The sequence below is a fragment of the Macaca mulatta genome, chromosome 16 (assembly GCF_049350105.2).
Source record: "Macaca mulatta isolate MMU2019108-1 chromosome 16, T2T-MMU8v2.0, whole genome shotgun sequence".
Lineage (NCBI taxonomy): Eukaryota > Metazoa > Chordata > Mammalia > Primates > Cercopithecidae > Macaca > Macaca mulatta.
Genome location: NC_133421.1, coordinates 87,582,553 through 87,606,593, shown reverse-complemented (window position 1 = coordinate 87,606,593; position 24,041 = coordinate 87,582,553). Strand labels below are relative to the sequence as shown.

The 24,041-nt window shown below is 51.4% G+C and overlaps 1 long non-coding RNA gene across 4 annotated transcripts; it reads left to right on the top strand.

Annotated features, from left to right (window-relative positions):
* Window positions 1–1,020: 1,020 nt before the first annotated feature.
* On the top strand, window positions 1,021–20,192 carry LOC144335221 (uncharacterized). Of its 4 annotated transcripts, XR_013405869.1 has the most exons (5): window positions 1,021–1,265; window positions 12,559–12,675; window positions 13,744–13,800; window positions 15,478–15,577; window positions 17,730–20,192. It is a non-coding gene; the product is annotated as an uncharacterized LOC144335221 (long non-coding RNA). The 4 variants fall into 4 exon arrangements; XR_013405866.1 differs by having other exon boundaries at window positions 15,478–20,192; XR_013405867.1 differs by having other exon boundaries at window positions 12,555–12,675; window positions 15,478–20,192.
* Window positions 20,193–24,041: the final 3,849 nt, after the last annotated feature.

The window sequence follows — 24,041 nt, the reverse complement described above, 5'->3', positions numbered from 1 at the left end:
TGAATGAGATTTGCCAAGAGTCCTCAGTGCCTGGAGCTCCAAGGGAGGAAGGCTAGGGAGGGAAGCCATGCTTGTCCTGGGGCCGAGATGAGGAGGAAGGGGGAGGGTCTGCTCCAGACCAGCCCTGGATGAGGGGATAAATTTTGTCTTCATCAGACACTGAATTGGGCATCCTCACCTCCCACCTTACAGATGAGGAAACTGAGGCTCAAAGAGCTACAGCGAGATGGAGGAGGAGGTGGCCCCGGCTCTGATGCAGGTGGCTGGTTCGATGGCAGACTCCCCCGTGCCGTGACTCGCAGACCAGATCCGGAAGTCCTGGAGTAGAGTGGGTGGGTCTGCCAGGGCATGGCCAGGCTGTCTGTCTCTGGAGTATCCCCCAAGGAGAGTTTCTTGACCTTGAGGATGATAATGCAGGGTAGGCTCTTGAGGGCTGTGCAGGGACTCCCTGGAGAGCCCTGGGAAAAGCAGGTCCCTGCCTGCCTGGGCCTGCCTCTGCTGCAGGGGCCAGCGCAGGGGTCAGGTCTCCACACATTTCATGTCCAGGCCATTTCCCCACTCCAGCGCCAAGGCTGGGCACTCCCCAGTCAGTGGCACAGCTGCTGCTGTGGGGTCTCTTGCCCTCCAAAGGTTGGTTTCAATCGCAAGTGTCACCGCTGGAAACACCAGCCACCCTGGGACATGTGGTCTTGCCAGGCCTTCTGCAGGGCTCTGTTTCTTAGGTCCCAATCGTCTACAGGGAGCACTGGTCTGAGATCTTCCAAGATGCTGGGCAGGAGCAAGCCTGCCATGCTCATTCCCAAAGGACTCCACATCTAGATAAATGAAGACCTGGAAGGCTCTTTGGCTGCACTCTAGCAAAACAGCTTACGTCACCCTGCCTAAAGAGACAGTCAGGAAATCCCCTTGTTCCTGGGCGAGGAGAAGCTGGCCCACAGGGAGTGACGGCATTGAGCAGATACTGCCCTTGGCTCCCTCATGGATGGGGCGTGGTCTGCTGACCTTGACAGCGATCAGGGCAGGGGGCTTGGAGGGAAGGGGTTAGCTGGGGAAGGTGAGGGAAAGGACTGGAGTTAGGACAGGGTGCAGCGACCACATCCTGTGACAAGGAGGCATCTGTGACCTGTGTGATCTGCCAGGCAAGCAACACAAGTCATTGTGCTGCTACATGCCTGCTACTGAGATAGGAACAAAGAGAGGCTGGTCCTGCCTCTCGGTGCTCTCCGTTGGACACATCTGCTGGGCAGTACTGGCTTTTACCATAGGTATGTTTCTGCTCTTCCTTCTCTCTTCCTCTCCCTCTCTCTTTTCCAGGGCACTCACACACACACTTGCACATATGTGCACAGTTGCACACACACGCATTGAACACATGTGCACATATATGTGTTTGCATACACTTGCACACCCACACACCTGTGCACTAGCACCCATTTGCATGCATACCCACACACTTGCACACATGTGCATTTGCAGAAATACACCCTTGCACTTGTGTGACACACCTGCACACTTGCACACACCCATTTGCACACAGGCACAGACACACCAGCATGCATTTGCACACACAGCCACAAACTTGCATATGCAGCACTTGTACACTGACACACATCCTTTGTGCCTATGCAGTGCACACTTACACATTTGCACACAGCTACGCCTGCTCACACATTTGCACACACCCACCTACACACTTGCACACATGCCACACACTTGAGCGTGCAGCACACATACGCATGTGCACACAGGCACATTTGCACATGCACACAGCAGGGGCACACACTTCTCTATCACTCTCCCTAGTCACTGTTCTCTCCTGTGATTCCCACCCCTCTGATCGCCTCTGCTCACTTGCTGCCCCCTCCACTGGAAGGGACCTGGCCTGGTGCCCTGTCTCTGTCTGTCTCCACCATGCAGGGAGGTTTCACAAGGACTGGCTGATATCTCGCCTTGAGCTGGCCTGGCCGCAGCTGCTGCTCAGCGGAAGTCTCTGAGGGGCGAGGCTGAGAGGAAACCACACTCTCGCTCGGGTTCCTGCAGCTCTGGCCTCTGGGGAGGGGTGCGGAGTTGTGTGGGTGTGAGATGGCTTTGAAGGAGGGACAGCGTGAAGCTTTTCTCTGGGTCTCTTCCGTCTCCAGGAGAAAACTAGGCCACTGTGCTCCAGGAGAAGGGAAAACCCGTGGCCCCCCCAGGCTGGGCCCCCACTGGCAAACTGGGCTCCCAGGCCCTTCTCAGCCCATGCCTCTGTCTCTGCCTTGTCAGGCTTATTCTTCGGGCCTTTGAAGCAGCCTTTGGTGGGCAAACAGGATCTCAGGGAGCCCTGGCCCGTCTCCTCCAGAGTTGTGCCTTGGCCCTGGGCAGGGGCCACCATGGGCTGTTAATGTAAATGGCATCCCCTAGAGTTGTGCAGTGTGGGGGCAACCCTGAGGTGGCAGCCCAGCCCCCTGTCTGCAGCTTTTGCTACCCAGCCCAGCTCCAGCTCTGTCTCTGTCACTGGGGGTGGTGGGGGAGGCCGGAGCTCAGGGACAGGGACACTCCTGGCAGATTGTCCCTGCCCCAGGTGGAAGGGGAGGAGGGAAGTGCCCATCCTCCATACTGCTATCCTGCCAGCGGGGTGGGCGCTACTATGCAGGGGAAGGTCTGGCTAAATAATGACGCTGAGCTTCGGACACAAGCCTTCTCCGTGCACCTACTGTGTGCCAAGTACCATCCCAAGTGCATTATGGATGGTAACTTGTACAGTGGCTCGGAAGGCACCACTACAATCACCCCCAGTTTCTGTCTGGTTCCAGTCCTGGTCACACAACTAATAAGCAGCAAATGGATTTGATGTGATTTTATCTGAACCCGGGCAGGCTGGCCCAGAGCCCACCGTCTAACCATTGAGCCGTCCAGCCTGTCAAGACTCCAGGCTCACTGGCGTCGCATCCCTCTGTCATTTCCCAGGGAAACAAGCTCTAGCAGCCCCTACCCTGTGGGCACTTTGGCCCAGACTCCCTGCCTCCCTGCCTTTCATGACAGGAGCCAAAGAACAGTCTCCTTTGCAGGGAAGGAGCCCATTGGGGGTCTTCTCTTGCAGGCTCTGTCTTGCGTGTGGGTCCTGAGCTTTCTCATTGAGTAAGGGGAGGGGGCAGCAGGGTCAGTCCAGTGCAGAGTGGATGGAGGCTGGTTGAGGCTGTCTTGAAACCCTAAACCCAGTTGGGATCCTTGGGGAAGGATCCTTAGCTGGGTCCTGACTGGCTCTTCCAAAAGTCAGTGGGGCACGTGGCTGGAGCCCAAGCAGGAGGGAGGGAGCAATGGTGGCCCGAGTCCTGGGGTGACCAGGCCCTGAACCTGCCCTGCTGGGACCCCATTCCCTGACTTTAGGCCCCCTTTCCCCACCACGCAGGACACCAGGCTCTTGCCTTAAGATAGGAAAGGAAATGCCTTATGGTGAACAATTCTCCAGGTCTCTAGTGTAGCTCCAACAGGTGCCAGAGGGACATGGCAGGTGACCCTGGTCTCCTATGACCCTGACTTTACTTGCTGTCATGAGGTCAATCTCCTACCTTGACCCACCTCCTGCCTCTGCTTTCAGAAGGGCAGAAGGGAGGGCCTCCTCCAGCTTCCCAGCCGCCTCCCACCTCCTGCCGCCTGGCAGCGCTGGGCCCCCCAGCAGCAAGGTTCAGGAGGGGAAGAACCTCTCGCAGGTGAACAAATTGCTGCACATCAGACACATTCTTTTCAAGCCTCATTTTCTCTCCTTTTCATGCTAACTTTCCCACTATTAAAGAGCATTTTTAAAAAGAAGATGAAAAAAGGGAGAGAGAAAAGAAGGATGAAAGTGTGAGCGGGCACCCGGAAGTCCCTTTCAATTGCCTGCTGCTGTGTAGGGTCTGATCTAAGAGCAAGAAATTGGAGGATGCTGGAGGGGCGAGGTTTCATTTCAGTCCTGCCTGTTGGGCCGAGTCCGGGGCGGGGAAGGAGAGGTGATGGAGGTGGGCCTGGCTGGGCCCTGTGGCCCTGGAGCCTGCCACCCAGCCCCTGGCCTGTGCCTGGCACAGGAAGCCCCTCAAAAATTTCTTGTTGAATGAATGAAAGAAAAGAAATCAGTGGATGGAGAAGGGCTGGATTCTTTTGTGGGGACCTTCCACGCCACCTTCTCTGTGGGGCTCTAGGGCCGGCTGAGAAAGAAAGGACAGATTTGGCAAAGGTCAGGCAGGAGCTGGAAAAGCATTAGGTGGACCAGGCCTGCTACAGCAAGGCCACGCCTGCACTGCTATCGTACTGGTGACGTCCATGGGTGCAGCCACGGCGGGTGGGCACAGTTTCACATGGGATGGGGGCTGAGCCTGGGTTGGGTAGGTGACCCCTTCCCCTTCCCTACCCCTCTCCCCACCAGCAGGTACTATTGGGTCTGAGTGAAGAAAAAAGCTCAGGAACATGCCAGGAAAGTGTGACCATGATAATACCTCTGAGAAGAACCCAAGAAGAAACAGCAGAGTAGTATGCAGGGGAACAGGACTCAGGGTGGGCTTCAAGTATCATTAAACATAATCAAATATTTTAAAAGTTATTATTAGCTGGGTGCAGTGGCTCACACCTTTAATCCCAGCACTTAGAGAGGCCAAGGTAGGAAGATCACTTTAGCCTAGGAGTTTGAGACCAGCATGGGCAACATAGTGAGACCCCATCTCTAAAAAAAAATAAAATAAAATCAGGAAATAAAATACAAGGACGTTTTTGCATCATAGAAACATTCTCTATCTTGATTGGGTGATGGTTCCATGACTATATATACATGTTAAAATCCATCAAATGGTACACTTAAAATTAGTGGGTTTCATTGCATGTAAATTGTACTTCAATGAAATGGGTATTTTAAAAAGCTACAGCTTACTGCAATCCTTCTATGTCCTAGGCATGAGCTGGGAACATCTAAATATAGGATTTTCAATACTCAGAGCAACCTAGTATCTTTTCAGAGAGATGGGCACAGCCTTTGCGAGGTCACACAGCTAATACAGGCCACACAGCTCATATGCCAGCATGGAGATAAAGGCTGAACTTTCTGCCGGGGGCCTGGGGGGCAGTGAGCACAATAAGACCTGACCATGGTGGCCATGGAGCCTGGTCCCTCAGGGTTCTGTGTTCCCAGGGAACTGCTGTGTAAGACCCAGCCATCTGCACACAGGAGCTTAGATCACCTTTCTCTCCAAACCCTTTGGGTATTTGAATCCCTGGATTTTTCTAAATCAGAGTTTTGGTTAGACCTGGTCCCCCAGAAATGCTCTCAGAATCCCAGGCAGGGACCCCAGCCACTTGCCCTGGAGGAAGCCCCTGGGCTTGCCCGCCTCCTTCCCCCGCCTTCTCTTTCTCTCTGGATATCAGCATATTTGTCACACTTACTTCATTTCTCCTCCCGTTTGGTGACACAAGGTGAGCTGAAGGAGAGCTGCTTGGGTGAGGATTATGAAGGCACGGGTGCCATGGAAACCACTCTGAAGGCCCCCTAAAGCTGCAGCCGTCAGGAGGGGCTGCTCTGCTGTCATTGGTCGGCCACGTGGACCCTCTCCCTAGCGTGATGCATGAGTTTTATTTATTTTACTCTGTTTTGCATCTTATGCCTGCTCTTGGCTTCCTCACAGTCCCGGTGCAGGATGCTGCCTGCAGGTCCATAGGATAAAGGTGCTAATGTTTTTTGTTTCTCTTTTTTTGAACTTCTGACATTTTAGGCTCATTTTCTGGTGCTCTCTCCTCCATGCCAGAAGGCAGCACTGATTTCAAGCCACAGATATTGGAGGCAGAAAATGGGATTACGATAGACAGAGAGGGAAGCCAGCTCCTCTAGCAGGTGCTATAGAAATGGCTTCTGATTTTGGTCACAGAAGCAGTCTCTAACTTTCCCTGCAAATCCAAGAAGCCCTCAAAGGGGGCCAAAGGCAGGCTCTTTAGTACAATGTCAATCTGAGCAGAATGGAAGAGCTTCCAGAGGTTGTTAGTGAGATTCAAAGCCCTGTGGGTGCCTTGATCTTCCTAAGCTTGCTTTTAGAGAAGCGTGCTGTCGAAGCTTCAGGAGGCCGCCAGCTTCTGGTTGGACCTCAACCTCCTCCTCCCTTTGAATAGGAATCAGAAGAATCTCTTACATTAGGCTTTGCCTTGATAGTTTTTATATCTTTCATTTTATTTCTTTCCAGCAATGGCCCTGAGAAATTGGTAGGCGAAGTGCCATTAGCCCCGCATTGGAGAGGAGGAAATTGAGACTATATATATATATATATATTTATTTATTTTTTGAGACAGAGTCTTGCTTTGTCACCCAGGCTGGAGTGCAGTGGCACGATCTCAGTTCACTGAAATCTCCACCTTTCCGGTTCAAGTGATTCGCATGCCTCAGCCTTCTGAGTAGCTGGGATTACAGGCGTGTGCCACCATGCCCGGCTAATTTTTGTATTTTTAGTAGAGATGGGGTTTTGCCATGTTGACCAGACTGGACTTGATCTCCTCAAGTGATCCACCTGCCTTGGCCTCCCAAAGTGCTGGGATTATAGTCGTGAGCCACTGCACCCAGCTGAGACCCAATAATTTAAGTAGAAGGGCTGGGACTGGGGCCTGAGGCTGCTGCTCCCTGCCTGAGGCTCTGAGGCTGCTTGATCACAGGGTCAAGATCTTTGATGAAGCCACTTGCTCAAGCTGTGGGTGGGCTTTTCCTGGTAGGAAAGTTACCTGAGGCCTGGCAAAGATGGGACCTTTGAGGTAGTGAGGGGGAATGAGCAGTCCTTCCAAAGTCAAGTTCCTCAATGAAGTCCTTCTAAACACTGTCTGTCCTCCCTGCACACATGCCTATGTGCACACAACACACATGCTTGTTCACGCTTTATCCCTCTTGGTTAGGGGTCTATCCCCATCGAGCCATTAAAGTTGTTCTGGTGGAATCTCTGATGACACTTTTTTTTTTTTTTTTTTGGCTTGTGAAAACCAACCATTTTGTTATTTCATGAGTTTATGAGTTGACTGGGCTCAGCTGGGAGGTTCTTCTGGATGGGCTGCAGTCATAAACGAACACGACTAGGTCAGAGTCCCCAAGATGTATCACTCACAGGACTGGAATTTGATGCCGACTCTGGGCTGGCCACTCCACCGGGGCTGTTGCTTGGAGAGGCTATGCATAACCTAGGCTGGGATTCTCGCAGCATGGGTGCTTGGGTCTGAGAGGGAGGGCCCCAAGAGAGCCTATTTTAAGAAAGAGGAAGTGAAATGTGCCAGTCTTCAAGACTGGACCTAGAACTGGCATAATGTCACTTTTGCTGTGTTCTCCTGGTTGCCTGATGACATCTCAAGTACCACGTCCAGTGGACCATTTGGGGCCTCATCTGAACTGAGCTCTCTGGCCACATGATGCAGCTGACCTGCCCCTTCTTGAAGCCCCCTCCTCCCCGGCTTCACTGCATCCCTCTGTCTTGGTCTTGTCCCCCTCTGCGTTCCTACCACACTTTGATAATTTCTCTTCTCCAGGTTTTCTCTTCCTTGTTTCATTCTTGGCCTTTTCCTTTCTCAACTCCACACACTGTCCCAGAGACCCTATCCAAGCCCATGATGTGATGTCCTATCTGTGCCAAGGAACTCCAAGTCTGCCACTCCAGCCCACACAACTCCAAGTCTGCCACTCCAGCCCACACCTGAGAACCAGCCTCGGGCATCCAACTCTCCCAGACATTCCTGCCCAGAGGCAGATTCAAGAATTCCAAAGTGCCTCTTGCTCAATCCATCCAGAGAGGAGCTTGCCATCCTACCCCCAAACTCGTTTCTCCTTGTGAGGTCCCCAACTTGGTCCCCTGGACTTCTGACCCCAACCAGCCCCTCCACCATGTTCCTGGATAACAGAAAAGGCACTACTTGGGTCATCAGAAAAAATAACTGGAAGTGATTTAGAAAAATAAAAAGGAGTGCCTACTGCTCTAGGATTTTTCTTACTTTAGAAGGAAAGCAGATAGAGATCTGGGAGCAGCCCCAGCTTAATTGGAAAGCCACATTTGTACAGGCTGGAGGGGCCTCAGGAATGGCAAACAGCTTCTTTTTGCTCAAAGGAATTTTCTGGAAACCATAATGGCTGCCCTTGCTAACCACAGGCTGGTCTTTCTGGCAGAATTAGCACGAGTATGTGGTCAGAATGGCCGGGCTGGAGCCAGCCTGGATGTTTCTGCAGTCTGAGCTCCCTTAGTGTCCACAAGTGGGGGGGCTGGGATTCAGGGGAGCATGTGGGTGCCCCAAGGAGCTGGGGGGGTCACAAGGGAACCTGGAGATTGGTGAAGTGTAGTTTGGCCTAAACAGGGAGTAGGGCCCACCCTCCCTTCTCTCCATGCCCTCTCTTCTCCTGGAGCCCTCCCCTCTCCCTGCATCCTTCCTCTCTCCGCTGAGCAGCTTTCTCTTTCCGAGGAGCTGAGGGGCACAGGAGTAAGCAGGGGAGCTAGTGTGTGCTGAGTGCCCGCTCTGTGCCAGGCATTTTCATACCATCTATCACATCACACTCACCCCGAGGGTGGGTTCCATAATCACCTCCATTCTTCCTAAGAGGAAACAGGCTCAGGGTGGTTCAGAAGTTGCCCAAAGTTGCAAAGAAGAGATGCTGGGGTTTAGTCCAGCTCTGTCTGACTCCACACCCAGCTTCTGGGCACTGCTTATCTTACACTGAGGGTCCACACTCTACTGCAGGGAGGCGGGGCAGTGCAGAAACCGGGCCTCTGAGGGGGTGTAGACATACTGGATCCAGGCAGCTGCTGGATACTATAGGAACAGAAATGTCCTCCACCAGTGTGGCTGAGCCAGGCCTCCCCTAACATCTCGCCCCACCCCCCATCATGTAACAGGACACTGCTTTGCTGTTGAGGCCGAGGTGGGACAGGAAAGAAGGATACAGGTTGTGATCTGTGTTTGGTGATGGTGCAGGGAAGAAGGGGGGCAGTCGTCCCTCTGTGGGGACCAGGGAGGGTTTCAGAGGCAGGTTGATTCTTTCGGGGCATGCCACCTGCATTTAAGGGGTGGCCATCAGACAGGACCTACTGGACTAGACTCTTCCCTGGATATCAAAACAGGTGTAAGCTTCAGTCCCACCATGTGGCTGGGGAGGGATGGGGGAAGAAGGGGCCCCTCGAGAATGAGAACATATTATTTGAACATGGGCCTTGCAGGCTTGGTCTGCAAGGCTGGACTCTGCAAGCTTGGCCTGGGGCAAGGGACACGGAGACCTTGAAGGGGACTCCAGTTTTGGGTTTGAGCAGAGTGGAGGGGTTACTGGTTCAGGAAGAGGCTGCTTCGAGTGGAGTCAGCCAGCTGACGCTGAGGCAAAGGGCTTCCCACATGAGCATCTTTTCCAGGATGGCTTTTAAAACAGCCAGGATGAAATGGGCACATCCTTGGACACATTCAGCGAGGAGATGGGGCTCCCGCGAGGCAGGGGCCGTGGGGGGCGCGGGATGGGAAAATGGGCTCATTTTTATTGCTTGGTGTCCTTTGTTTCTGGCTCAAACAGACCTGGTCCTGATGTCTGCTTCAGCTGCAGGAGCAGAGCCAGTATGCTTGGCACTTCCGCATGCATCCTCTCCCCTCCTCTCCCCCGCAACCCCCGTCACTATCTCAGATCTCTTTCATCCACCTGCAAAATGATTAAGGCTTGGGGCAGCTTGAGCCAGGACTGACAAATCAGGTGCAGGCTTTCAGGGACTAAATCCTGTTTTGAAGTCTGTTTACTCTAAAAAAAAATTAATCTCTTTGATGCCTGGAGAAGAAAGATGCATATTAAACAAAGACCCAACTCTGAATTCCAAATGCGTGGCCGTTGTTATCAATCTCTCCAGGTCCAAACTCGAGAAAGCGTGCATCCTCCGTGTGCGCCCTTTTCACCAGGCGTGTGGACACGTAATTCATTAGAGTTAATTAGTTAGTCACATGCATCCCCCAGATGCTGGATCAGAGCCTTCGTGGGGGCCTGTGCAGCTGTTGGATAGAGAGGGAGACACAGTGGAGATGGCAAGGGCAAGGGAGCTGAGGCTGAACAGTCTTGATCTCTGAAACAGACGGTGTGTGTGTGTGTGTGTGTGTGTGTGTGTGTGTGTGTGTGTGGTTGTGTGTGTGGTTGTGTGTGTGTGTGTGGTTGTGTGTGTGTGTGTGTGTGTGGTTGTGTGTGTGGTTGTGTGTGTGTGTGTGTGGTTGTGTGTGTGTGTGTGGTTGTGTGTGTGTGTGGTTGTGTGTGTGGTTGTGTGTGTGTGTGTGTGTGGTTGTGTGTGTGTGTGTGTGGTTGTGTGTGTGTGTGTGGTTGTGTGTGTGTGTGTGTGTGGTTGTGTGTGTGTGTGTGTGGTTGTGTGTATGGTCATTTACACCCCTGGGTGCAGCAGCAGGTGCAGAGGAGCATATTTGGGTGGGAGCTCTGAGCACCTGGGCTGTTGGCCGGCTCTGCTCCCACCAACTTTGTGGCTTGAGCTGCCTTCTGCATGTCCCTTATCAAATCAGCTGGGACATCACTGGGGGCCAGATTGTGTCCTCTCCTGGCAAAATTTACATGCTAAAGCCCAAGCCCCCGGTGCCCCAGAATGTGACTGTACTGTGTTTGGAGATGAGGTCTTTCAAAGGTGATAAGGTTGAAATGAAGCCGTTAGGATGGGTCCTCATCCAACCCGACTGGTGTCCTCACAATAATTTGGACACAGAGACACCAGGGATGTGTGAGCGCCCAGAGACCGCGTGAGGACACAGTGGGAAGACAGACACCTGCAAGCCAAGGAGAAAGGCCTGAGGAGAAGCCAAACCTGCTGACACCTTGATCTTGAGCTTCTAACCTACAGCACTGTGAGATGATACATTTTCGCTGTTGAAACCACCCCCAGTCTGTGGTTCTTCGTGATGGCAGCGCCAGGAAACAAATGCAGATACCATCACCTTCCTTTCGACAGTCCAAGCTCACCCAGCAGACCCAAGGAGACACTGCAGGCGAAAGTACCATGGAGATTAGCAGGCAATATGCAATTCTCTTTCATTCTTCTCTTATTGTAGTAAGGAGAAAATCTCATTTGGTGAAGGTATGTCTCTAACACCTTGCTAACACTTGGGAATCTCCCGTTTGAAAAAAAATGTAGATAAAATCCACTGAACATAAAATTAACCACTAGCCATTTTAAAGTGTGCACTTCTGTGACATTTAGTGTGCTCGCAATGTTGTGGAACTGTCACTTCTATCTAGTTCTAGGACACTTTTCATCACTCCGAAAGGAAAACCCATACTCATTAAGCAACCACTCCTCATTCCTCCTTCCCTCACCTCGTCTCTGCCCCCCTCCCCACCCCCCCTGGCATTCAGCACCTTGCTTTCTGGCTCTGTGGATTTGCCTATTCTGGATATTTCATAGAAATGTAATTATTTTACATGTGACCTTTTGTGTGTGGCGTCTTTCACTGAACAGAATGTTCTAGAGGTTCCTTTGTGCTACACCCTGAATTGGTGCTTCCCTCCTTTTTGTGGGCCTCCTTTTTTTTTTTTTTTTTGAGACGGAGTCTCGCTCTGTCGCCCAGGCTGGAGTGCAGTGGCCGGATCTCAGCTCACTGCAAGCTCCGCCTCCCAGGTTTACGCCATTCTCCTGCCTCAGCCTCCCGAGTAGCTGGGACTACAGGCGCCCGCCACCTCGCCCCGCTAGTTTTTTGTATTTTTTTAGTAGAGACGGAGTTTCACTGTGTTAGCCAGGATGGTCTTGATCTCCTGACCTCGTGATCCGCCCGTCTCGGCCTCCCAAAGTGCTGGGATTACGGGCTTGAGCCACTGCGCCTGGCCGGGCCTCCCTTTTTTTTTTTTTTTTTTTTTTTTTGAGACGAAGTCTCACTCTGTCAGACTGCTGGAGTGCAGTGGTACAATCTCGGCTCACTGCCACCTCCGCCTCCTGGGTTCAAGCAATTCTCCTGCCTCAGCCTCCCCAGTAGCTGGAATTACAGGTGCCCACCACCCCACCTGGCTAATTTTTGTATTTTTAGTAAAGATGGGGTTTCACCATGTTGGCCAGGCTGGTCTCGAACTCCTGACCTCAGGTGATCCGCTCACCACGGCCTCCCAAAAGTGCTGGGATTACAGGCGTAAGTCGCCGCACCCAGCTGTGACCCTCCTTTTGTGATACTCCGCTGTGCGGGTCAACCACATCTTGTGTGTTCATTCGGCCCCGGGCGGACATTTGGGTTGTTTCTACCTCTCTGCTCCTGTGAGTGAACGTGCTCCTGGGAACGTTTGTGTGCAAGGATTAGGATATCTGTTTTCAATTCTTTTGGGTGTATACTAAGAGCGGAATTCCTGGGTCATGGGATAATTCCATGTTTAGACATTTTTGAAGACTGGAAATCTCCTTTTTAAGCAAACAAGAGCGTTTTTCAGGATTCAAGCCTTTAGCAGACAAGAATACTCAGCTAGACTTTGCTGACCTTGATTTCTAATGTTATTTATGTTTACAGGATCAGAACATCCAATACTGGATTTTCATTTGTAGTAGCGACATGAACTTGTCTTTTAAAAATCAATGTTACTTTTTTTTTTTTCTTTTGAGACAGAGTCTCCCTTTGTCACCCAGGATGGAGGACAGTGGCGGGATCTTGGCTCACTTCAACCTCTGCCTCCGGGTTCAAGTGATTCTCGTGCCTCAGCCTCCCAAGTAGCTGGGACTACAGGTGAGCACCACCACACCTGGCTAATTTTTGTATTTTTGGTAGAGACGGGGTTTGGTCATATTAACCAGGCTGGTCTTGAAGCCCTGACCTCAAGTGATTTGCCTGCCTTGGCCTCACAAAGTGCTAGGATTATAGGCCACCACACCCAGACTGAAAATAAATGTTACTTTAAAAGTGAGAAGGTTATTGGTTAGGAGTGGTGGCTCATACCTGTAATCCCAGCACTTTGGGAGACTGAGGTAGGTGGATTGCTTTTGAGCCCAGGAGTTTGAGACCAGCCTGGGAAACATGGTGAAACTTGTCTCTACAAAAACAAAGCAAAACAAAACAAAACAAAAACAAACAAACAAACAAAAACCCAAACCAAACCAAAACAAAAAAAACTAGGTGTGCATGGCGGTATGCAACTGTAGTCCCAGCTACTTCGGAGGCTGAGGTGGGAGGATCACTTGAGCTCAGAAGCAGAGGCTGCAGTGAGCCGTGATTGCACCACTGCACTCCAGCCTGGGTGACAGAGCAAGACCCTATCTCGAAAAATTAAAAGCCCTACATGGGTAGGTATATTTGTCCCTTTTGTTTACTCCGTATCTCTAAACTTGGAATGGTGCCTGGCACATCTATTAGGTCCTCAATAAAAATGTGTTGAATAAATGACGATACCTAATACATACAAACACAATATTATACATCATAGTTCAGGGTGGGACACAGATCTGGCAAAAATCACAAAGGTGGAGAGCCAATGCCTGAGAAACCTGGCCCAGGGGCTGCTGGACAGATCTAAGGCGGAGACCCAGCCTCACTGCTAGTTCACTCTGACTTTGGTCAATTTCTTACCTTTTCTACACCTCAGTTTCCTCATCTGAAAAATGGGGTTGCTGGGAGAGTGAAATGAGTTGTTGTGCAACATACTCAACGAAGCTCGGCTGCTGTCGTTATTACCATCCTCAGCCGCTGCAGGGAGGACCACAGAGGAGGGCTAAATGCAAGCCCATCCCATTTTCTCACCTGATCTGCCCACAGCCTGGTGGGGTTGGCAGAGCTAAAACTGTGAATTGCATTTGACAGGTGAGAAAACCTGAGGTGGAGGAGAGGTTAAGGGGCTCGTCTGAGTTCACACAGCAGGTCAGTGTTGGAGCATGGATTGGTGAGTTGGGAATCACTATGGCCTTGTGGTCTCAAATAAAACATCCCTTTGCTTGTCTGTGGGTTTCTGAAGCTGCCTGCCCGGTAACCTCCCCTGGGCTAGGTCTGCAGAATGAGGTTCCACTGGGGCACTCCAGCTGCCTCATTCTGCAGAGTTCTGGCTCTGGATTCTGAAGCATCTGCAAAGGAGATACATTCGCCTGGGTTTTGAGAAGACAGAACTGTTTGCCCCATGCTGGGAACTACTGGGGAAGGATGAGAGCACATGAGGCTTGGCCAGAGTGCCTGGAGGCTGGCTTAGGGTCAGCTGCATGATCCTTGCATGAAGGAGGAGGAATAGCCCCTCTTCATATGTCATCACCTAAGGTCACCTCCCATCCTCTGCCCTGGACACTGGCTCCTGGGAAATGCTCTTTCCTCCCGGTGCCACTGCCTCAGCGAGCTTGATGCCAACTCCCCTTCCACAGACACAGAACTCTCTAAACTCCCAATGGTTTGGGAAGAAGAGCCACCACATCCCAAGCCCAGCACCACCTTTTTGGATGTGATATGTCAAAGTAGTAAGATGATGAAGTGTCCTGTGCCAGCCCATCAGAACCTTAGTGACAGATATGGGCCCAGAGTGCCCTGGAGAGTCACAGCCTCTAGAGTGACATGGAATTTATTATACTTTCCATCTATGGCTTGGCAGCCTTCTCCCAGCTCTTTTCTCTTGAAAAATGGTTCCTGCCAATCTTGGTGTTTACTTAAGTGGTTATTAAGTATTTTTCCTGCTGCTAGTCTGGTACTTCTTGATAAACATTATCTATTTAAATAGAACTTTTAGGGAGAGTTCCACTCTGCCCCTACACACACACACACACACACACACACACACACACACACACACACAGAATGTCTGGGCATGAGAGTCCAGGTCCCAAACCCTCCTCTCCAAGCTGGTTGTGGTCAGGCCACCACTGAACGTATCACTTGACCTGATGTGACAGCCTGGTGTCCTCTTCGCCCCTCTGGCTAACCTCCTCTGGGCATTGGAAGTGGCTCCACCTTTGAGCTGCACACAGCTGCCGGTTGTGCCTCCCAAGGCATTCCAGGGCTGCTCTGCTAAGAGCATCTGCTTGGCTTTGCCCTGCAGCAGGTTTGAGGGAGGGGAGGTGGCTCGTGTGCATCGGGGGACCCTCCTATGTGTCAGTGCTAAGATCCTACGTGCATTTCTCGAACCTTCCTGAACTGGAGGGCTGGGGTTCTGGGGGGCACTGAAGTCAGGTTAGGCCTGGATAGGAGGACAGGACACTGAGGAACAGGAAGAAAGGCGACATGGCTGGAACACACTTGCCATAGGTGGGCTGGGGGTCTGGGTGCTTGATTGAAATTAGGCATCTGTGTTAGCAGTGGGTGTCCGAGCCCCACCCACCCAGGCGTGGCAGGGCATGAGACACTGAGCTGTGCCCAGTTTCTGTGGCTTCCCATATGTGCCAAGTGCAAGATGGGCTGCTAGTGAGCTTGGCTACTTTGGGCGAATCCTCCCCTCTCTGGGCCTCAGTTCATTCATCTGGGGACTAAACGGGGTGGGCTCCATCCCTACCCCACGGTCCAGGACTTCCAGAGAGCATGGATCTCATGGACACTCCACAGGCTGAAAATCCTTCAATTTAGGAGCTGCTGCTGCCGCCCTGAAAACCGAGCCAAGCTCACCTTCCAAACGAGAGTCCCGGGTGGATCAATTGTCCAGCGCCTCACCCTGTGTCCGTCCTAGGTCAGTGCTGTTTAAAATGTAGGTGCTGTTGTTATTTAGGTCTGATGTGGCTAACAGACCAGGCCATGGACAAGACAGTTTATTACTCACAGCCCTGAGAAAGGCCCAGACCACACCATGCAGGTCACACGGGGAAGCACCAGGGCTGGCCAGAGGCAGACGGAAGTGGAGCCTGGAAGGAGACTTTCCTGTGGCTTCCATGGGAAGGACTGGGTGGGATAAGCAGGTTTAGGATTGCTAGTTTGAATAATTTCAGAGGGCTCTGAGGAGAGGGGTTGTCCCAAGATATCTGGCAGTTGGCCCTGGGGTGATCAGGGCAGGTGCACAGTGGCCCAGGGTGAGAGAGCCTGATAAAGGAGGTGACTAGGGTGTGGGCTCTGGACTGGCTGGTTTGCATATGAAAGGCCCTTTAGAAGGTGAGCTGTTTGCTACGTTTAGGAATTACCTAACCCTGGGAGGGGCAGTCCCACCAGCGTCTGGAAGGCCCCAAGATGTCAAAGCATCAGAATGCAGAAAACAAAAGGCATGGTTAATAGACACACAATGAAATGTGCGTTGTGTGTAATTTATTGTTATTATTTTTTGAGATGGAGTTTTGCTCTTGTTGCCCAGGCTGGAGTGCAATGGCACAATCTTGGCTCACCACAACTTCTGCCTCCTGGGTTCAAGTGATTCTCCTGCCTCAGCCTCCCGAGTAGCTGGGATTACAGGCATGCACCACCGTGCTCATTTTGTATTTTTAGTAGAGACGGGGTTTCTTCATGTTGGTCAGGCTGGTCTCCAACTCCAGACCTCAGGTGATCCGCCCACGTCGGCCTCCCAAAGTGCTGGGATTACAGGCGTGAGCCACTGCGCCTGACCTATTATTATTATTTAATTTAGAGACTACTAAAAATATTTTTTAACAGATGGGGATCTCACTATGTTGCCCAGACTAGAGTTAATTGACTACATTTTAGAGAAGTTTTAGACTTACAGAAAAATTGAGTGGAAAATACAGTGTTCCTGTATTACCCTCCCCACTGCCAACATACACACTTTCCCTATTGCTGAGGCCTTGCGTTAGTGTGGCACATTCCTTCCAACTGAGCCAATGCTGATACATTGTCATTAACTAGGGTCCACAGTTTACATTAGAGGTCACTCTTCGTGTTGTACACTCTGTGGGTTTCAGCAAACACACAATGCCCTGTATCCACCATTCTAGTAAGTTACAGAATCATTTCCTTCACCAAAACCCCCTGTTCTCCACACAGTCGTCCTCCGTTCCCCTCCAAACCCTGGTGGCCACTAGTCTTTTTACTGTCTTCATAGTTTTACCTTTTTTTTTTTTTTTTTTGAGATGGAGTCTTGTTCTGTCACCCAGGCCAATACACAGTGGCACGATCTCAGCTCACCGCAACCTCTGCCTCCCTGGTTGAAGCGATTCTCCTGCCTCAGCCTCCTGAGTAGCTGGGACCACAGGCACATGTTGCCAAGCCCGGCTAATTTTTGTATGTGTATATATATATATATATATATATGTATATTTTTAGTAGAGATGGCGTTTTGCCATGTTGGTCAGGCTGGTCTTGAACTCCTGACCTCAAATAATCCGCCCACCTTGGCCTCCCAAAGTGCTGGGATTACAGGTGTGAGCCGCTGCACCCGGCCCACAGTTTTACCATTTCCAGAATGTCACAGAGTTGGAATCATATGGGATGCAGTCTTTGGAACTGGCTTCTTTCACCTAGCAATATGTGTTTACATTTCCTTCCATGTCTTTACGTACCTTGATAGCCCATTTCTCTTTCTCTCTGAATAATATTCCATTGTCTAGACGAATCACAATTTAAATGTAATGTTTATCCATTATTACTATTTTTAAAAAATGACAATGGCCTCTGTGGTGAGGGCTGGGCTCCAGAAGTATTCAGACAGTCTAGGGTGGAGGCCCAATGAGACAATTCCAATGAGACAATTATCTGGGCCCTTAGGCCCAAGGTCAGACACTGAAGGTGGGAGTGATCTCTGGGCTTGGAGAATCTGGGCAATTGTTTCTATCCCGCTCTTCACCTGCAGGCAGTGCTGTCTATATCTGGCTTTATTTTTTTTTTTTTAAGAAAGGCCTTGTAGCCGGTGGTGACCCAGGGATATTCCCCTTCATCAACAGGCCCTTGGGCAGGAAAATCCCACACAGGAGAGGCAAGAAGGCTCTCCAAGCTGGCCAGAATCGAAGCACCCTCTGCTTGCCTGATCAACCACCAACAACTTTGGGAGGTTAAACATCCAAGAGAAAGGTGCCGCTGAGCCAGGGGCTCCAAAGCTGTCCCCAGGGACCCCTGGCAGCCAGGGCTGGCCTGTGGAGCCTCCTGGACCGTATGGTGGGCCTTGGGCTGCGGTGAATGGGGGTGAGCCCCCTGCCGTGCAGCCAACTGCCTGCCCCAGCCCTCCTCAGAATTCCTTTTCTTTCCAGACATAAACGAGGCCCACCCAGAGTCTGGGACATGGTTTGCTGCTCCTACGCAGGCTGCTGGCCCATGTGGCTCTCAGACAGGGCGTCTGCTCTCCTCTTACTTCACAGCGAGACACTGCATTGGCCCGGCCTGGCCTGGCCTGTTCAGATGTGTGTGTGTGTGTGTGTGTGTGTGCGCGTGTGTCTGCAGAGGGGGCGGTGCTGGGGACGGCCTCTCTTTCCTTTCCAGAGCCATGCAATCAGGACCCACATGTCTGTTGGGGAATCCTATTGCTGTGAGGACCGAAAGGGAGGGGGTGCTCAGGCCTCGGGCACACCTGATTTTCTGCCACGCCCAGCTTGCTTCAGTGTGTCTGCCTCACTCATTGGTAGTGTCTGACACAACCCTAGCTCCTGGAGTCTCAGAACTGCTTGAGGCTAAATGAAAGTCAGAATCAGCCAGCAAGAGTGATCAGGAAATACTGGCCGCTTCATCTTCTCACCCGCGACACTCAGAAACAGCCCCAAACACACGCCCCAGCTGTCATACATCCCGGCTGGTGTTGGACGGACACCTCAAAGGCCTCAGCAGTTCTCAGAGGTCACAGGAGCAGCTGGCAGGTGGCTGTCCTGCCCAGCAAGCAGGCGTGTAGAACCGTGCAGATAATTTAACACCTGAAGTTAGGTACCTGCTTCAGTCCTGGTGCCTCTCCTTCTCAACCTGGTTGACAGTCCCCTTCTTCCAGGGAGACAGCCCTGATTCTGTGCAAACCTGAGCACTCGTTTATTGCCTAACCTTAGCTGGTGAGGGTGATCTGGCTCCCCTTGGTTACAAATGCATTCTTCCATCACATCTTCGCCCCGGTGCTCTGCTGGCTGACCTTGTCCTTGAGGGAAGGTGAGGAAAGAATCAGATGTCCTGTCCTTGGTTCCTGCTGGCCCAGGGCATGGTGCTGCCAGTTGCATGGACGTCCACACGCTTCTGGATAATGAACGCTTCTGTTTTCTCACGGGTCAAAAAGGTGAAGAAACGAGGGGGCTGGCCTCCCTGGAAGTCAGGGGCCCATCCTGGAGTCATCTGGGCTTTTCCTGCAGGACTTGGCGGCATGGAAGGTGCCCGTGAGCAGGAGGGATCGTGCTGTTACTGTTTTTTGCTGACCGTTGCCCAAAGCCGAGTGGGCTCCCGAGCCTGCTGTGCTGAGAGGAGCTGTGCACTCAGGACACCCAGATGCCTCTGTGAAAGTGAGGGCAGGGAGTCCCGGGGTCCTGGAATGGCCAGTGCCGGCCTGGAAGGGAGGCGGCTTGCCTGAGGCCCTAGACTCCAGGCTGGGTGCGGCCCAGGCTCCACACTGAAGGCAAGGGTAGCTGCTTTCTTTCACGGCACTCAGTGAAACTGGCCGCTCTGCCCGCTCCCTGTCGCCAGGGCCCTCCCCTCTCTCGCAGGCTTTAATATCTTCTCTTTCTGAAGGGCGGAGAAGAGAGGTCAGCCTTTGGCGGAGAAGAGAGGTCAGCCTTGACCACAGCATGAAGACAACAGGAAGCGTATGAGCAGCTCTTGGTGGTGGAGACCTCAGGAGGGAGGAGTCGGCTTTTCATATTTACCAAGGACTCATTCTCCCCTCCCTGTCATTGGGGCATGAAGTAGTTCCATTGTAAACTCGTCTGGTGGTAGAGTCAGAGGCTGGAGCTCAGAGCCTTGGGAGCCTCCTGCCGCTGCCTTGCTGTGTGTCTCCGGGCAGGCTGCTTTCCCTCTCTGAGCTCACCAGCAACCAGATTCAGATGGTCTAGAGGACGGATGAGTGCTCCCCTGGTTCTTCCAGGGGACACTGGGGGGACATGGGCAGCCCCGGAAGGAAACTTGTTCCTTGAGCTTTGATACATATTCTGAGATCTGAACCTGTAGGTGGAGGCCAAGGAAAAAACCTAGTGAGCCCAGGGTGGGGTGTGCAATGGCGTCCAAGGACGTGGAGCAAGAAGACAAGGCATAGACCAGGCCTGAGCCGGGGCCTCAAGTTCCCTTAGCCCTACCTCAAGGGAGGCTGAACTGCTGCCTAGTGACTGGGGCTGGAAACTGGCATTGAGCCCATGCCATCCATTCATCATGGTTTGCTGTAAATAGAATCATATTGTTCACTATTTAGTACACTGTAAATAAAATGGCAGTAATATTTTCATTATTAACAACTTTGACACGGTGCTAGTGACTGTGTGTGTGTCTTCCCATTCACTTTTCACAATAATGCAATGAGGTGGTATTGACATTATCATCATTCTACAGACTGAAGATACCAGGGCTCAGAGAGGTCAAGTGACTTTTCCAAAGTCACACAGCTACTAAGTGGCAGAACAGGATTTGAACCCAGGCCTATACTGCCTTTTAATAAAAATAGTGGAAAAAAAGACCTGAAGGAATTTTCACTAGATAGCCCTCCATTAGGACACTGTGGGGGAGGCTGAGCTGGTAAGCCCAGCTGGCTACAGCTAGTTGTCCCCAAAGAGGTCACTTGAGCTTCACACCTGGAAAAAGGAGAAATCTGCCCGTGTAGGCCTGGCTATTCTCTCTCCAGCATCTGGCCTGGGCCTGGCTGGCAGGCTTACAAAAAGAATGTTTAACTTTACCCAAGGACTCGCTCCAGGGTTTCCTTTGCAGAAGGACTTGGACCTTCAGTCATTAAAGGGATTTAATTTTCAAGCTGAGACATGAGTGTGAACATTTCAGATACAAGTTTTTTTGTGTGTGTAAAGCAAGAGATGCATGGATCAGTAGAGGTGAGTGGGATGCCAGAGGATGGGCCCGACAGGGACAGGCTCCAGAGAGGAGAGAGGAGAGTTGTGACTAGAGAGTGGGCGCCTCTTGTGTGTGTGTGTGTACACTTGCAGGCACGTGTGTGTGTTCATGCCTGCATGTGCATATGCACATTGGTGTGCATATGTGCATGCACTGGTGTGTGTGTATGTGTGTGTACGTGCACATGTGTGGTGGCTTTCTGTTGTCATTGAGAAGGGGGTTGGGGGGTTGCGAGGCTGCAGCACTGTCCAAGGCCATGCAGCCATGTTGTGGCAGAACAAAGCACACGGGGTCTCTGGCACACGGGAGCCAAAAGCACAAATAAATAAATCAAGCAGTCCAGGCTGCAAATAGATGCAAGCCCGAGGAGCCCCCAGGTGGCTGCCAGTTCCCTTCCCAAGTGGAGTCCTGGCCCTGGACTCAGGCAGGAAGAGGCCCACCCCAACCTTCACGCAGGGCCAGGGCCTGGACCAGGACCTGGAGCCCTTCTCAGAAAATCCTTTCTTAGCCAGCTGCTGCCTATTGCATTGATTCCACCACCATTGAACTCCCTCCTTTCTGTGGCCAGTAGACCTGACCTCTAAGACTTTCCACGGCTTAGGGCAGAAGGTGGCTTGCTCTGGTGACTGGGCTGAGGTTTTCTGGGCTCCTCCTATTCTCTGGTTGGCCTTCACTTCCCATCTCCAAGGTGTGAGCAGAGACACTAGGGTAAGCAGGGACACTAGGACTCTGGACAGCTGCTGGGTGGTTTTAGAGTCTGTGGAAACTTCATGTGGAGTCTCCCTGAAGCATTGTACCTGTCTTTCCTCACCCTCTTGCTTAACCTCTTTCTCTGCAGTTTCAGGGAGTATCCTGAGCAAAGGGTCCATTCACCCATCTCCACCCATCCATATGCTCTTTCTTCTTTCTATCTGTCCACTCATTCATTCATCTGTTCGTCTATTCATCCATCTTTCCTTCCTTCCTTCTATCCATTCACCCACGTATCCATCCATCTGTCCATTTATTTATTTACAAATGGACATCCTTCCACATTTTCTTCCACCTTTCCTTCCATCCACTCACCCATCTCCACCCATTTACCCACCCATCCATCTATTCATCCATATTTCCTTCCTTCTTTCTACTCATCCACCCATTCATTCATTCATCCATCCATTGACCCATCTACCCACCCATCTATCCATCCATATTTTATTCAACCCTTCCTTCTATCCACCCATCCATTCATTAATCTGTGCATCCATCCACCCATACACACTATCTTTCTTCTCTTCCTTCCTTCTATCCATCCACCCACTCATCCATCTGTCCATTTATCCATCTATTCATCTATCTGTATTTCCTTCCTTTCTTTCATATACCCACCCACCCATCCTCCACTCATTCACCCATCCATCCATCCATCCATCCACCCATCCACCCATCCTCCATCCATTCATCCATCCATCCATCCATCCATCCATCCATCCATCCATCTACCCTTCAACCATCTATTCATTCATCCACCCATCCATCCAGCCATTGACCCATTGATTGGTTTCTCTGTAAAGCATTGATGCTACCTGGTGAAGGGTTCATCTGGTTCCCATCCCTACTTTGCTTGCTCTTTGATGTAGGACACAGTCCAGGCAAAGACAATTCTGAGAGAGCAGAGCTGTAGGAGGAAAAGTGCCAGCCGTTGCGGGAGCTCAATGCAAGGGCTCCATGCTGAGAGGCATTTGCTTTTCAACTCCTGAGTGCCGATCAGGGTGGGGTAGCACTAAAGGGGACTATGCTATCTGACCACGTTGCCTACCCAATTCCATTGTGTGCATGCGGGCAAGTAATTCACCAATGTGAGTTGGTTTAGAAGCAAATGGAGAATGCATGAGGCAACAGGATATAATTGCGATAATGAGAACAATAATGGGATGGTCATCACTTACTGAGTGCCTACCGTGTGCTAGCACCATGCCAAACACCAGACCCAGATTCTTTCATTTAATTCTCTCAACAATCCCATTTTACAGAAGAGGAAGTGGAAGTTCAGAGGAATTAAGGTAATTGCTCTGATCTGAGGTCAGAGCCTGAGAGAGTTCAGGTTCTACCACCGTCACAAGCTGTGTGACCTTGGCCAAGGCTGTTAACTGCTCTGAACAGCAATTTCTTTATCAAAAAAGAAGGATTTGCCATGGAATTGTGGTTCTTCATCTTTTCAAGCCTGTGAACTGCATTTTAATGTCAACCCTTTGAGGATCTCTTCACGTGCGGGCGCTTTTATTTTTAGGTTTCATTGGTTGAGAAAACTCACAATGACAAAAAGCTACTTTGAATTCAGTAGTGGTTTAAAATCAATTTGTATTTGATTATTTGCAACTGCATGCATATACATTTGGAAAATAACCCTGAGATGGGCATTATTTATTCAGGCTACACAAGCAGGATGGGTGTGTGGATCCTGGTCTGTGCATTAAGACTCTGTAGCCTCCCAGGGGTCAGGCCCACAAGCCCTCATCCCTTCCAGATCTACATTCTATATTCAATAAAGTGGCCAGCTCCTGCTTCCCCATCCCCTTGGATATCAATGAGGGAAGACAGAAGCAGATAGGACAATGAACAGAGAGACTCTGTTGGAAGTTGACTGTGATGCCAACAAGACAGAAGGAGGAAGGGAGAGGGTCTGCAGTGACCCCCTCCACCTCGATGGGCTCCACAATGAGGCTAGTGCCCCAAGAGTCCATTGCCCAGAAGCAGATGGTGCAGCCAAGCAGAGTACGGTGTCAGATGCTGGCCACCCCTGTTTCAGGTGAAGGTCTCCATCATGAGTATCTTTTACTCATCAAAGATTGTAATTAGTCCAGGCTGAGAACTGGAAGGACCAATGTGGGATGGGGTGGGGGAGAGTACTGGGGGGACCCCACCAGCCATTCTGAGGGGAGATGGATGTAGCTGGTGCTGGGCTAGGGGAAAGAACAGGACAGTGCTGACCAGGCACTGGGGGTGACAGGGGCCCTGGGAGTCTGACCCATTCTGCCCAGGGCTGGCTGGTACCACTGATCCAGCAAGCTAAGTTCTCGAGTGGCTCTTCCTGGATGGAAGCCTCTTCCTGGAATCTAGCCAGGTACCTAAGAGGAAGGCGTGGTGGTGGTGCTGGGGCTTTGTACCACGGGACGACTCTTCAAATGCCAGTTTCCTCCTAGATTCCAAAACAGAAAATGCAGAAGGCTCGGAAACACATCAGACCTTCAGTTTATCATTCC